We start from the raw sequence: 12,568 nt of genomic DNA, 5'->3' as shown, positions 1-12,568 counted from the left end.
TAGATCTACTGATGGTGTGTGTATATGTGAGTATGTGTGGCATTAGTGTTCATGATGTGTATGCACCCATTCATGAACACACAGAGACCAGGGTAGGATGAAGTTCAGTGTCCTGCTCTATGACTCTGTATCTTAATGCCTTGAGACAGGATCTCTCACTGAATTGAGTAGTGGCTCTCCTGTCTCCTCTTTCCACAATGTTGAGGGCATAGGCATGCATGGCTACACCTGGATTGTTTGTAGAAGCTGGGAATTTCAACTCAAGTTACCATGTTTGTGTATCAAGAGCTGTTAGGCTAGCTTGAATTTATTTATTTAAATGCCTGAGGAGAGAGAACACCTCTAGCTAATCCTTGATTCTAAATACTGCAGTACACAGTAATGGGTAGGATGTCTTTGATTCCACAATATATTGGACATTACTCTATTTACACAAGACAATTAATAGTATCACAATGTGTGAATTATTTAGGATATACACTTGGAATATAAGAGGAAAGATATAAGGAAGCAATACATAGATGCATCCTGTTGTTTTGGTGAATTTATCTCTCTCAGATGCTTCTTTCCCATTCTTTATAGTTACATGGTTGCATTTTCACCATTTTTACATAAGTATTGAATGGTGTAACTACATGTGGATGAATGGAGATGAAGAGAAAGGATCTGAGATGGTTCCTAACTATCTGTACAAAAATGAAAGGCCACTTTCCTTGTATGTTGACACTTGTTCATCTCTATGGTGTTCTAAAACAGAGGTTGATTTTCCTTCCTTTCTATCAACAGATGCTCAAGTGATAGAGAAATGATAATGGAAAAAACCTTGGGCTTCAAAATTAAGCCAAACTGACTGGCTATCATTGATGAATTTCATTTCTATGAAGAGAAATCTACTTGCGTTTTTAAAAACTCTACTTTGAGGTCTTAGTTTTTAAAAGGCTTGTCTGACATCACACACATTATTTGGGACAAATAGCCACCACTTTTGTTGATGGAGTATAATTAATTTGAATATTGCATAAAGGTTACTTTAAGGCATCTAAGAAAACATGTATTTACTTATTTATTTTATATATTTTGTGTTATATATACATGTATGATGTAGGCATGTGAATTTGTAGAAAAATACACATGTTCACACTTATGCAGGCATGAGAGCAAGATGGCACATTTTCCTCTATTGTCTGTTTATGTGTTTCAGACAGAGTTTGTCTTTGAGCAAGAAGTTGAGTCTTAGCTCACTCACTTATCCAGCTGGTTTCTCATATTGATTCTCTTGACAACCTAGAAAAGAGACGAAACATTCCTTCCTTTTCATTGAATTGATTCCTAATCTCTGAAGAAACATGGACATTCATGCAAATCACAAAGAGGCCATGAGAAGCTATTAAAATAGGATTATGGAGAAGTGTTGCAATACAGATTTCCGTGTTCATATTTTTTTTCAAAAGAATTAAAACATGTGTTGACTACACATGGTAATGAATGACCACAAGCTTCATTCCCATCTGTTATTTTATCTGATACCATTATTCAATTTTGATAATTTGTAGGGTGTGTCAACACTACTTTATAAGCAAATTGTGACCTTGCTTGGTTGACCTTTACAATAGTGAAACTCATTGTAGTTACAACAGTAACTACTCCAAGGTTTTTGAAGTTAATTTATTTTTTTATCCAAGCAACCATAAATAAATTCCAAATGGAACTTGGCACCACCCTGAAGTAACCCTAACTTCACACTGTTGGGGAAGGTTACCAAGATAGCTTCAGAGGCTAACTTTACACAGCAAATTTAAAAAAAAAGACACATTTTTTCAGTGTAATGATCAGACTATTACATTTAGCAGTCAACAGCATGGGTGACCAAAGGTCTATAAAAACCCTCTGTCAGAATGCTTCACACTTTCCTCAGAACAGAAACTAAAAAAACCTTTTTTACAGTTTGTCACAAATGCAGTCCTAGAGTTTCTTTTGCCTGTATACATGAGTCTTGTCTAAAAACATGTCTTCTTTGTAGCAGCGAGGCCTTGACACCACTGTGCTTGGCTGAGTTCACAAATCTGTTGTAATCTGTACCTTCCTTGTCACTTCTCTGGCTTCTAAGCTTTATTTCCTGGTGGCCATGTAATTATAACTTCCTGCCACCAGCACAGGTACTACTGCTGGAACATACATAGCCACCATGGTTTCATGGTTTAGAAAAGTCCTGACCTCCACCACTGTAAGAGCCAGAGCTCCTGACTCCAAAGTTACCTCCTTTCATTGGTCCAAAATTTGAAAACTGATTATTGTAATTGCCAAAATCATTGTAGCTTCCACCACCTCCAAAACTGCCTCTATCACTACCAAATCCATTATAGCCATCCCACAGCCACCATAACTGACATGTCTGCCACTAAAGCTACCATAACCACTGAAGTTTCTTCCTCAAGCAAAATTGTCATTGCTATCAAAACCACCTCCATGACAACCACCAAAGTTTCTGGAGCCACTCCGACCTTTCTTGCTGGACCAAGCACTAGCTATCTCTTGTTTTGACATAACTTTTCTTACTTCACAGTTGTGGCCATTCACAGTATGATATTTTTGAATAGCTTTCTTATCCACAGAGTCATGATCATCAAAGGTGACAAAAGCAAAGCCCCTTATCTTCCCATTGCCTCTGTCTGTCATGATTTCAATTACTTCAATTTTCTTATAGTGCTCAAAGTAGTCTCATATGTGATGTTCTCTAGTGCCTTCTTTAATATCACTAACAAAAATCTTCACAGTTAAATGACCCCCTGGTCTTTGAGAATCTTCTCTTGACAAAGTTGTCTCTGGCTCCACAACTTTTCCATCCACCTTGTGTGGTCTTGCATTCATAAGAATCCATTTCTTCCTCAGTGGCATATGTGACAAAGCTAAAGCCCCTAGATCTCTTGGTGCTTGGATCCCTCATTACCATACAGTCAGTGAGGGTTCCCAATTGCTCAACATGGCTCCTCAGGCTCTCATTGGTTGTTTATTAGTGCAGCCCTCCCATGAAGAGTTTCCTCAGCTGTTGCAGCTCTTTGGGAGAGTCTGACTTAGACAAGATGGCAGGATGATGAGAGGCTTCAGGGATGCTTCGTAGGCCAAGTCAATCACCAGAAAGGTGTAAGCAAGCAAACGTATCCCTGTGTTTATATTATAAAAAACAACTGACTACAGCAAGTCATTGTACTTGAAATATGAAATTCCAGAATCAGTGATATTCTTTGTCTCTACAAATAAGATGCAGAAAGACAGAGCATTGTACCTAATATTGATCTCTGGACTACACATGTGCTTACACAAGAGCAAGCGCAACTGAAAATATGTATGCACATCAAACACACACACATGAATGCATGCACGCATGCATACAGGAACTGACTGACTAATATCCTTTTGAACTCATTAATAAAGCTTTATTTCATTTAATTCTAATAAATGAACATTTTTAGACTATTTATTCAAATGTATCACAAAGAAATAATGAGGACATTCTTGCCATGAAGTGAGAAGTTTTGGGTGCCCCATCACTTGAGACATGTAAAGTAGTAAATGAAATAAAACTGTTTTCACTTTACTAATTTCATCCAATGTGATAATTCTCTCTTGAATATGTTAGTGACAAGATCTTAGAGGTGTTTCAAGATACCAAATAAGTAAGACATTTTTTTAAAACAAGCATTATTTAATGAAAAAAATAGATAACCAAAATGCCACATGGTCTACAATTTGTTTCCTAACTTCTCTGAAAAACATGTTTTTAGTGAGAATCCAATGAAGAGTCATAATCTTTGTGCTTATTCATATTGCTATGCAGGACTTACCTTTATGTAGAATCTTTCTTGCTTTTTTGGATTTAAATTAAATCACAATTCTTATCAGATTCTTCCCTCAGTATTGTCTTAACAGGAGTTGACAGAAATGGGGAAATGTTTGAAGTTTGCATCTTTCACTATTCAACCTATGTTTAAATGACTCATTATTTATGTATTACATTATTTCTCATGACCATATAGAGTATTGTTCCATATAAATGTGAAGGAAAAACACATGAGAATAAATATTCTATCTATATCTACTTCCTATCTATATCATATTTTGTAAGTACTTTTATGGACACATATAGATAACATCTACTATAGTCTATATCTATTAGTACACACACACACACACACATACACACACACACACACACACACACACACACACACACACACACATATCAGTGTGTGTGCAGGACAGAAGAAAGCATCAGGTTTCCAAAATCAGGAATTATAACTGGTTGTGAGATGTTGGGCTTGTGTGCTAGGCACAGAAAAAAGGTCTTTTGCAAGCACAAGTGCTCTTAACTGCTAACCCATCTCTATACAGTCCCATAGCTCCCATTCAATATACATATTTTGTTTGGTGTGTATGTTATAGGTACACATGTGTGTGAGTATCTTTTCCTATACATGGGGGTGAAACCCACAGGAAAATGTTAGCTCTGTATTAGTGGCCTCACTTTTTACATGAATGTCAGAATTTAAACTTAGGTCCTCAAGCATATGCAACAAACACTCCTAACCACTGAACTATCTCTCTAGTCCCTTAATGCATGCATTTTGTGCAGTAGGTGAGATTCACTGTAAATGTGCTATGAGATATGCTATATAGAGTCTAACGGATGGGAAAGTGCAACACAGACATACTCCAAAGATGTAGCACTAATAAGCTAAACTGATGTTTCAGGTTGAAATAGGCATGAAAGGATCCCTACACAAATGGGAAAACAAAATGGTCATGTGCATCAGATAAACACCAAGTTAGAATCTAGGTTATCCTCCATAGATAGCAGTGCTCCAACATTAAACCACACAGAAAAGCTGGTCTTTCCCTTCCAGAATCAGTATGTTCCAAGAAACACAAAGGTCAGACTTTCAGATTATAAACTGAAAACAATGTTCTCTGAAGGCAATTTGGTCAGAAATTAGTAGAAAGTGAGCCCTAATTATTGTGTTTAAACACTGAATATTTTGGTCTAAAATACTCATACTTTCTACTATGAGTGCTCATGGGACAGAAAAAAACATTTTGTTCTTTTTTTAATGAACTTCAAGATTAGTCTTCAATAAACATCTTCAAACTTAAATTTCTGATAATGACTCATACTTCAAATATACTAACAATAGTCTAGGGGAAATTAAAATTTTAATTATAGAGGATGAAAGAGGAATAATTACATGTTTTGTATTGACATGGAAAATGAAAAAGAAAAATAACCAAATAGCTTCAAACACCACAGATTCAGATGTTTCTGTAAAATATATTGTTTTCCTTGAACTGCCTTTATTTATTTATTTAGGTGCTATTATGAGAAATATCTGGTATATACTACATACATGTCTACCAATGCAAGAAATGGAGCCCAAGACAGACAAAAGTACAGATAACACCAAAGAAAAACCTGGTTTTGTCAATGAGTTTTACTATGGTAACTTAAGGGAATCTAGATCAAGGTGACTTATAGTAACAGAAGTGACTCAAAGACAGGTAAATCAGCAAGGCTCACCCTAGCATATTTGACACCTCACAAAAGCTCAGAGTCTGGAACATTTAAATACTCTGCAGGCAGTTCAATAAGTTAGAGAGTGTCCTCCCAAGGTGCTTAAAGATCTCTTTGTCAAAATGGAAGGTTTTAATTTTTTAGGGAACAGCTATACTACATGCATGCATGTGTGGTTTGTGTGTGTGTGTGTGTGTGTGTGTGTGTGTGTGTGTGTGTGTATGTGTGCATGTGCACATGCTTATGTACAGGAACACATGCCTGCACTAATTTCTAGATGACAGAAGTCAATATTAGGTGTCATTGCTCAGAAGCCATCTACCATATTTTCTGATAAGGGTTTGCTCATAATCAAGAAACCAAATGGGTAAGCTTGGCTGGCTGAGCACCCACCTCCAGGAATCTGCCTGCCTTTAGCTTTCTTACACTACAATTAGACTCATGTGCTGTAAATCAGGTTTGAATGTCTATAAAAGGCATTTCTAAGACTGAGCTGCCCCTCTGAGACTCTCAGGGCTGTCATGAAAATAGCCAGGGAGTTCTCCGTCATTCAATTTCCCCAAAACTCCTTAGGTCTCATGTTCTAGAAATGGCATGATGAGGAAGGGGTAAAGCCTCAATCCCAAAGGCACTGCATGAAGGATAACAGGCCTACATGCTTTCCAGTCTCAGAATTCAGACACTGGCATTTAGATATACAGAATATGTTGACTCCAGTGGTTACAGAAATTCTTGTTATTTATTATGATGGGTGTACAAACTGGCAATGGAAATTTGTGGTTATCAGTATTTTACTCTAGAAAATGTTACAGTAGCATTCTGATTAGGTAAATACCCACACACACGGACACAAACAATCACACATACACAAGTGTACCTACAGAAGCATGAACATACAAGATATACACACACATTCACACACACAGTATGAATGTAGTTCAGTAGATTAGAAGCTGGTAAAATGGTGGAACAAAATACACAAGTAACAAGTGAACTCGTATTTAGCCTTTGAAAATTAGAATAGTACAGTTGTTTTGTTTTGTTTTTAAAACTTTTCAGTTTTTAGGTGTTGAAAAACCTCTTAATATTACACAGTGTTTTAAACCAAAAAGACTGACTGAAGGTAGGCATTCCAGTAAGTTGTATTATGTTCCTGATTCATGTTTTCTGCTCTTTTATTCATAGATGTATAAGCTATGTAAGTCTGGGGCACAAAAACAAAAACAAAGCAGTCCCTAGGGGCCTCTCCAGGAACTGAGAAGATTTACACCATGTTACATGGCTGCAATGATGAGAAATGAGCTTATAGACTGTAAGAGAATGAGACATGAATACTCAGATAATCTGATCATAGAGTCATAACAAAGTGAGTCCAGACTCTGGCATGAAAACTCCTTCTGGGAACTAGATGATTTGTAGCAATTGGCTTAGAATTGGAAAGACTGGTTGAGAGTCTCAGGCCATCACTAAAGACTGTGTCTCTCTCCATTTGCCATGAGTAGACATTGTGACTCAAGTTAGAACTGGAATCATAACCAGAAAGATTGGCCTTGGTAAACGCTGTTGACTTAAGTTGAGAATTGTATAGTTTTGAAAACATCAGGTTAATGGCAGCCCTGCATGCATTTTCAATAATTGAATTTAGGACTGAGATCATGCGGTAAAATTCTTGCCTAGTATCCAAGCATGCAATAGTCCCTGTGCTACCTGAATTTGAAAGGTACATACCAGAAATCCTATGGAGGTATAGGCAGGAAGATGAGAAATATGAAGTCACACTCTATTAAATAACAACTTTGAGGCCAGCCTGTGACATATGAGACTTTGTCTCAACAAAACCAGTGACAAAAATTCTGCTATTCTTGATCTATTTTGCATTTTGGAATATCTGTGTTATTTCATATCTGTAATATAGACAATGTAGCACTTTAAAAGACCAGTATTTAAAATTATTTGTCACACGTATAGAAAAGGTCTATGTATCTGATATGGGACTGATTTCTGGCTTATAGGACCTCCTCCTAAGTGTGAAGTAATGAATTCATGGGCCTGGGAAGGCCAGAGGTCAACTTTCAGTTTCCTGTCTCAGGATATGTTAACCTTGTGTTATATTATACACAGTTATCTATCCACTCCCCCTGGCAGAATCTATGCATTAATTCCATCACTTTGCAGCTAAAACTCCAAGACATGAATTTTGAGGTATGAAAACCTTCAGTAAATGGTGAGGTAATACAGGCTTTACTTTGCTAGTTTGAAAGTGAAATTTACAAATCTAACAGCAGTAACTATTCCACCTTTAGGGATATCTTGCCAGTGATATTACTGACGTAGGTCATAGGCATAACAGCTCAGTAGGACTATTGATTTCATTCTTTCCCTAACAGCTTACATGCCTCCTGTTGTTTCTATGAAAGCTAGATTTCATTTTCCGTTCTACTGTATGATATTACATTTAAACTGCATGTTAAATGTGCTTATCAGCTCTAAATGCACATGTTAAGAGCTCAATAAAATGTGAAATACAGTCATGAAAGTGGAACCTCTACCATCAGATACATGTCATTCTGATGGGACATGGACTTTAAAATATACCCTTTCACTATGTACAGAAGGAGCAAAAAATGCCACTTATTACTCAGAAAGAGTATCCTTATCGGGGGGGGGGGGAGTATCCAAGATGGCAGCGAGCAGTGTGGACCGTGTTTGAAAGCTCCAGCGAACAATTCAGGGAATTGCACAGATTTCTGAGCCAGGAACACCAAGGTCCCCACACCACGGCAGCAGAAGTGCTCCACGGTTCGGAGGGACCAGGGTGCAGAAGACCTGCCTGCCCCTGCACACGGGAGGAGCGAGGACTTTCTCAGATCAGAGCGGTGGTGGTGGGGACTGCAGTGCCATCAGCGGCTCTGGCAGCGCCAGCGGCTCCAGCGGCTCCAGCGGCGGCGGCTGAGGTTTGCAGCTCAGAGCCTTCCAGTGGAGGTGATTAGTGTGGTGGATGGTGGGAGTTGCTGCAGGAGAGGGGACTCTGGACAGGATTTGGGTCGCGTGGTGCCTTGAGACCCAGGTTGGACTCAGCGGACAGTTCGGCCAGGAGTCCTGGGTTTGCTCAGTGAGCTGTGCTGTGAAGAGGCTGGCTTGGCTCGGCGGGCAATTCTGCCCGAGCCGCAGCTCCCTTGCTGTGACGCAGGCTAGGCGGAGTGCCCGCTTCTACCCTGGATTCCGGCTCAGCGCAGACGCAGTTTTCCTGCTATGATGCGAGCAGGGCGGAGCGCTCAGTTATACTCTGGGTGCTTGCCCAGCGCAGACGCAGTTTTCCTGCTGTGACGCGAGCGGGGCAGAGCGCTCAGTTATACTCTGGGTGCTTGCTCAGTGCAGACACAGTTTTCCTGCTGTGACGCGAGCGGGGCAGAGCGCTCAGTTATACTCTGGGTGCTTGCTCAGTGCAGACACAGTTTTCCTGCTGTGACGCGGGCTGGGCAGACTGCTCAGTTACACCCTGGGTGCTTGCTCAGTGCAGCCTTGGTTTTCCTGCTGTGACAGAAGCTGGGCGGAGCGCTCACTTCCACCAGGTGCTTGCTCAGTGCAGTCGCAGTTCTCCTGCTATGGCAGACGGTTCAGGCCCTGAGAAACTAGCTGAGCTCGACATGTGGCTTGGGCCCAGTATCCCTGGCTGGACTTGGCAGGGGACCCAAAAGGTTGTGGATACCTTGGCCTGACCCAATGATCATTCAGAGACCCAGAACGATTGCAGGACCCACAGCAAAGGGGAGCTGAGGATGACTGGCGGTGAGAGCCCAAAACTACAGGGCTAACCTCCTGCTATCCACACCAGTGAAGTATCATGGCTTCCAGCCTATGGCAATTGTGAGAAAACAAGTGAATCTATCATCAGACTCCCTCCACTCAACTCTGGAAGTTACCCAACAAAAACAGAGATGGCAAGATGTCTAAGGGACAGCGTAAAAGCATTCGCAAAAAAACCCAAAACAACATGACGTCTCCAGTTCCCAGCTATCCCAAAGAAAACAACCCGGAGAACTCACATACAATGGAAACACAAGAAAATGACCTCAAATCCTTGGTAATGAGGATGTTAATGGAGGAAACAAATAAAATTTGAAATCAGATGCAGGAAGAAGCAGCGAAGCAGGTGCTAGACATAAAAGAAGCACATAGAGTGGAACTGGAAAATTTTCAGGAAAATATAAACAACCAGATGAAAGAAATTAAAAAATCTGTTCAAGATATGAAAATGAAAATGGATTCAATGATAAACACACAGACAGAAGAAAAATGAGAATGTGAGGCCTCAGAGAAGAAGGCGAATGACACAGTGCTGAGCTTTTCTAACAGAATCCAAGAGATGGAAGAACGAATCTCAAGTCTAGAAGATACAATAACAGATGTTGAAGCAACAAATAAAGAAAATGCCAAATCTGGAAAACTCCTGACACAAAACATCCAAGAAATTAAGGACACCATGAAAAGAAGAAATCAGAGGATAATAGGCATTGAAGAAAGAATAGATATCAGACTCCAAGGCCCAGAAACTCTTCTCAACAAAATCATAGAAGAAAATTTCCCCAATCTAAAGAAAGAGATGCCTATAAGCATACAAGAGGCATACAGAACACCAAATAGAATTGACAAGAAATGGAAAATTGCCTGTCACATAATAATCAAAACACAAAATATACAGAACAAAGAAAATTTATTAAAAGCTGCAAGGGAAAAGAGCCAAATAACATTTAATGGCAAACCTATCAGAATTACACCCGACTTCTCAGCAGAGACCATAAAAGCCAGAAGGGCCTGCACAGAGATCCTGCAAACCCTAAGAGACCACAGATGCCAGGCCAGACTACTTTACCCAGCAAAACTATCAATAAGCATTGATGGAGAAAACAAAATATTCCATGACAAAACCAAATTCAAACAATACCTATCCACAAATCCACCCTTACAGAAGGTACTAGAAGGAAAACTCAATCCCAAAGAGTCAAGCTACAATCAAAACTACTCAGGAAATAGATAACTATACCATGGCAAAAACACAACTACACAAACGCTCAACTGGAACCAACATCAAAATTAAAACTCTTAATAGTAACTGCTCGTTAATATCTCTCAACATCAATGGTCTCAATTCTCCAATAAAAAGACACAGACTAACTGAATGGGTGCATAAACAGGATCCAACATTCTTCTGCATTCAAGAAACAAATCTCACCCATAATGATAGGCATTACCTCAGGATAAAAGGTTGGAAAAAATATTCCAAGCAAATGGACACAAGAAGCAAGCAGGCGTAGCCATTTTAATATCGAACAAAATAGATTTTCAACCAAGATTAATCAAAAGGGATGAGGATGGACACTTCTTACTCATCAAAGGTAAAGTCAACCAAGATGACATCACAATTCTGAACATCTATGCTCCCAATACAAGGGCACCCACATTTGTAAAAGATCTGCTAAAAAGGCTTAAACCACACATCGATCCCCACACAATAATAGTGGGAGACTTCAACACCCCACTCTCACTGAAGGACAAGTCATTGAAACAGAAACTAAGCCGAGAAATAACATCATTAACCAATGCCATGGGTCAAATGGATCTAACAGATATCTATAGAACTTTTCACCCAAACAAGAAAGAATATACCTTGTTCTCTGCCCCCCACGGAACCTTCTCTATAATTGATCACATTGTAGTTCACAAAGAAAGCCTCAACAGATACAAGAAGATTGAAATAATACCTTGTATCCTATCAGATCATCATGGGCTCAGGCTGCAATTCAACAACGACAGAAATAACAAAAAGCCTACACGTATGTGGAAACTAAACAACTCTCTGCTAAATGACACCTGGGTCAGGGAAGAAATAAAGAAAGAAATCAAGGAGTTTCTGAAATTCAATGAAAATGAAGGAACAACATACCCAAATTTGTGGGATACATTGAAAGCAGTGCTAAGAGGAAAATTCATAGCACTAAGTGCCTTTAAAAAGAAATTGGAAGCATCGCACATAAACACCTTAACGACACAACTGGAAGCCCTAGAAAAAAAAAGAAGCAGAAACACCCAAAAGGAGTAGACGTCTGGAAATAATCAAACGCAGGGGTGAAATTAACAAATTAGAAACTAAGAAAATAGTCCAAAGAATCAACAAAACCAAGAGCTGGTTCTTTGAGAAAGTCAACAAGATAGACAGACCATTAGCCAAACTAACTAAAAGGCAGAGAGACAGTATTGAAATCAACAAAATCAGAATTGAAAAGGGAGACATAACAACAGACACTGAAGAAATACAAAGAATCATAAGATCCTACTTTGAAGGCATATATGCCACAAAATTTGAAAATCTAAGGGAAATGGACAATTTTCTTGATCAATTTCACTTGCCAAAGTTGAGTGAAGAACAGATAAACAAGCTAAATAGTCCCATTTCCCCTACAGAAATTGAAGTAACCATTGATAGTCTCCCAACCAAAAAAAGCCCAGGGCCAGATGGCTTCAGTGCAGAATTCTACCAGACCTTCAAGGGCAACCTAATACCGATACTCTTCAAGCTACTCCAAAAGACAGAAAGGGATGGAACATTACCAAACTCATTCTATGAGGCCATAGTCTCATTGATACCTAAACCTCACAAAGACTCAACAAAGAAAGAGAATTTCAGACCAATTTCTCTTATGAACATCGATGCAAAACTACTAAATGAAATACTTGCAAAATGAATACAAGAACACATCAAAGATATCATTCATCATGACCAAGTAGGCTTCATTCCAGACATGCAGGGATTGTTTAATATATGGAAATCCATCAATGTAATCCACCATATAAACAAACTGAAAATTAAAAAAACATATGATCATCTCTTTAGATGCAGAGAAAGCATTTGATAAAATACAACACCCATTCATGTTTAAAGTTTTAGAGAGATCAGGAATACAAGGCACTTTCCTCAACATAATAAAGGCTATATACAACAAACCA

At 39.0% G+C, this 12,568-nt stretch overlaps 1 pseudogene across 1 annotated transcript; it reads right to left on the bottom strand.

Annotated features, from left to right (window-relative positions):
* Nucleotides 1–2,191: 2,191 nt before the first annotated feature.
* Nucleotides 2,192–2,959, bottom strand: LOC311595045 (heterogeneous nuclear ribonucleoprotein A1-like 2; annotated as a pseudogene). Its single transcript has one exon. The product of its transcript is annotated as a heterogeneous nuclear ribonucleoprotein A1-like 2 (transcript).
* Nucleotides 2,960–12,568: the final 9,609 nt, after the last annotated feature.

The sequence above is a fragment of the Acomys minous genome (genome assembly GCF_964271855.1).
Source record: "Acomys minous genome assembly, chromosome: 1".
In the NCBI taxonomy this organism is placed as follows: Eukaryota; Metazoa; Chordata; class Mammalia; order Rodentia; family Muridae; genus Acomys; species Acomys minous.
Note: the sequence above shows the minus strand (reverse complement) of the source record. Positions and strands in the feature narration are given on the sequence as shown.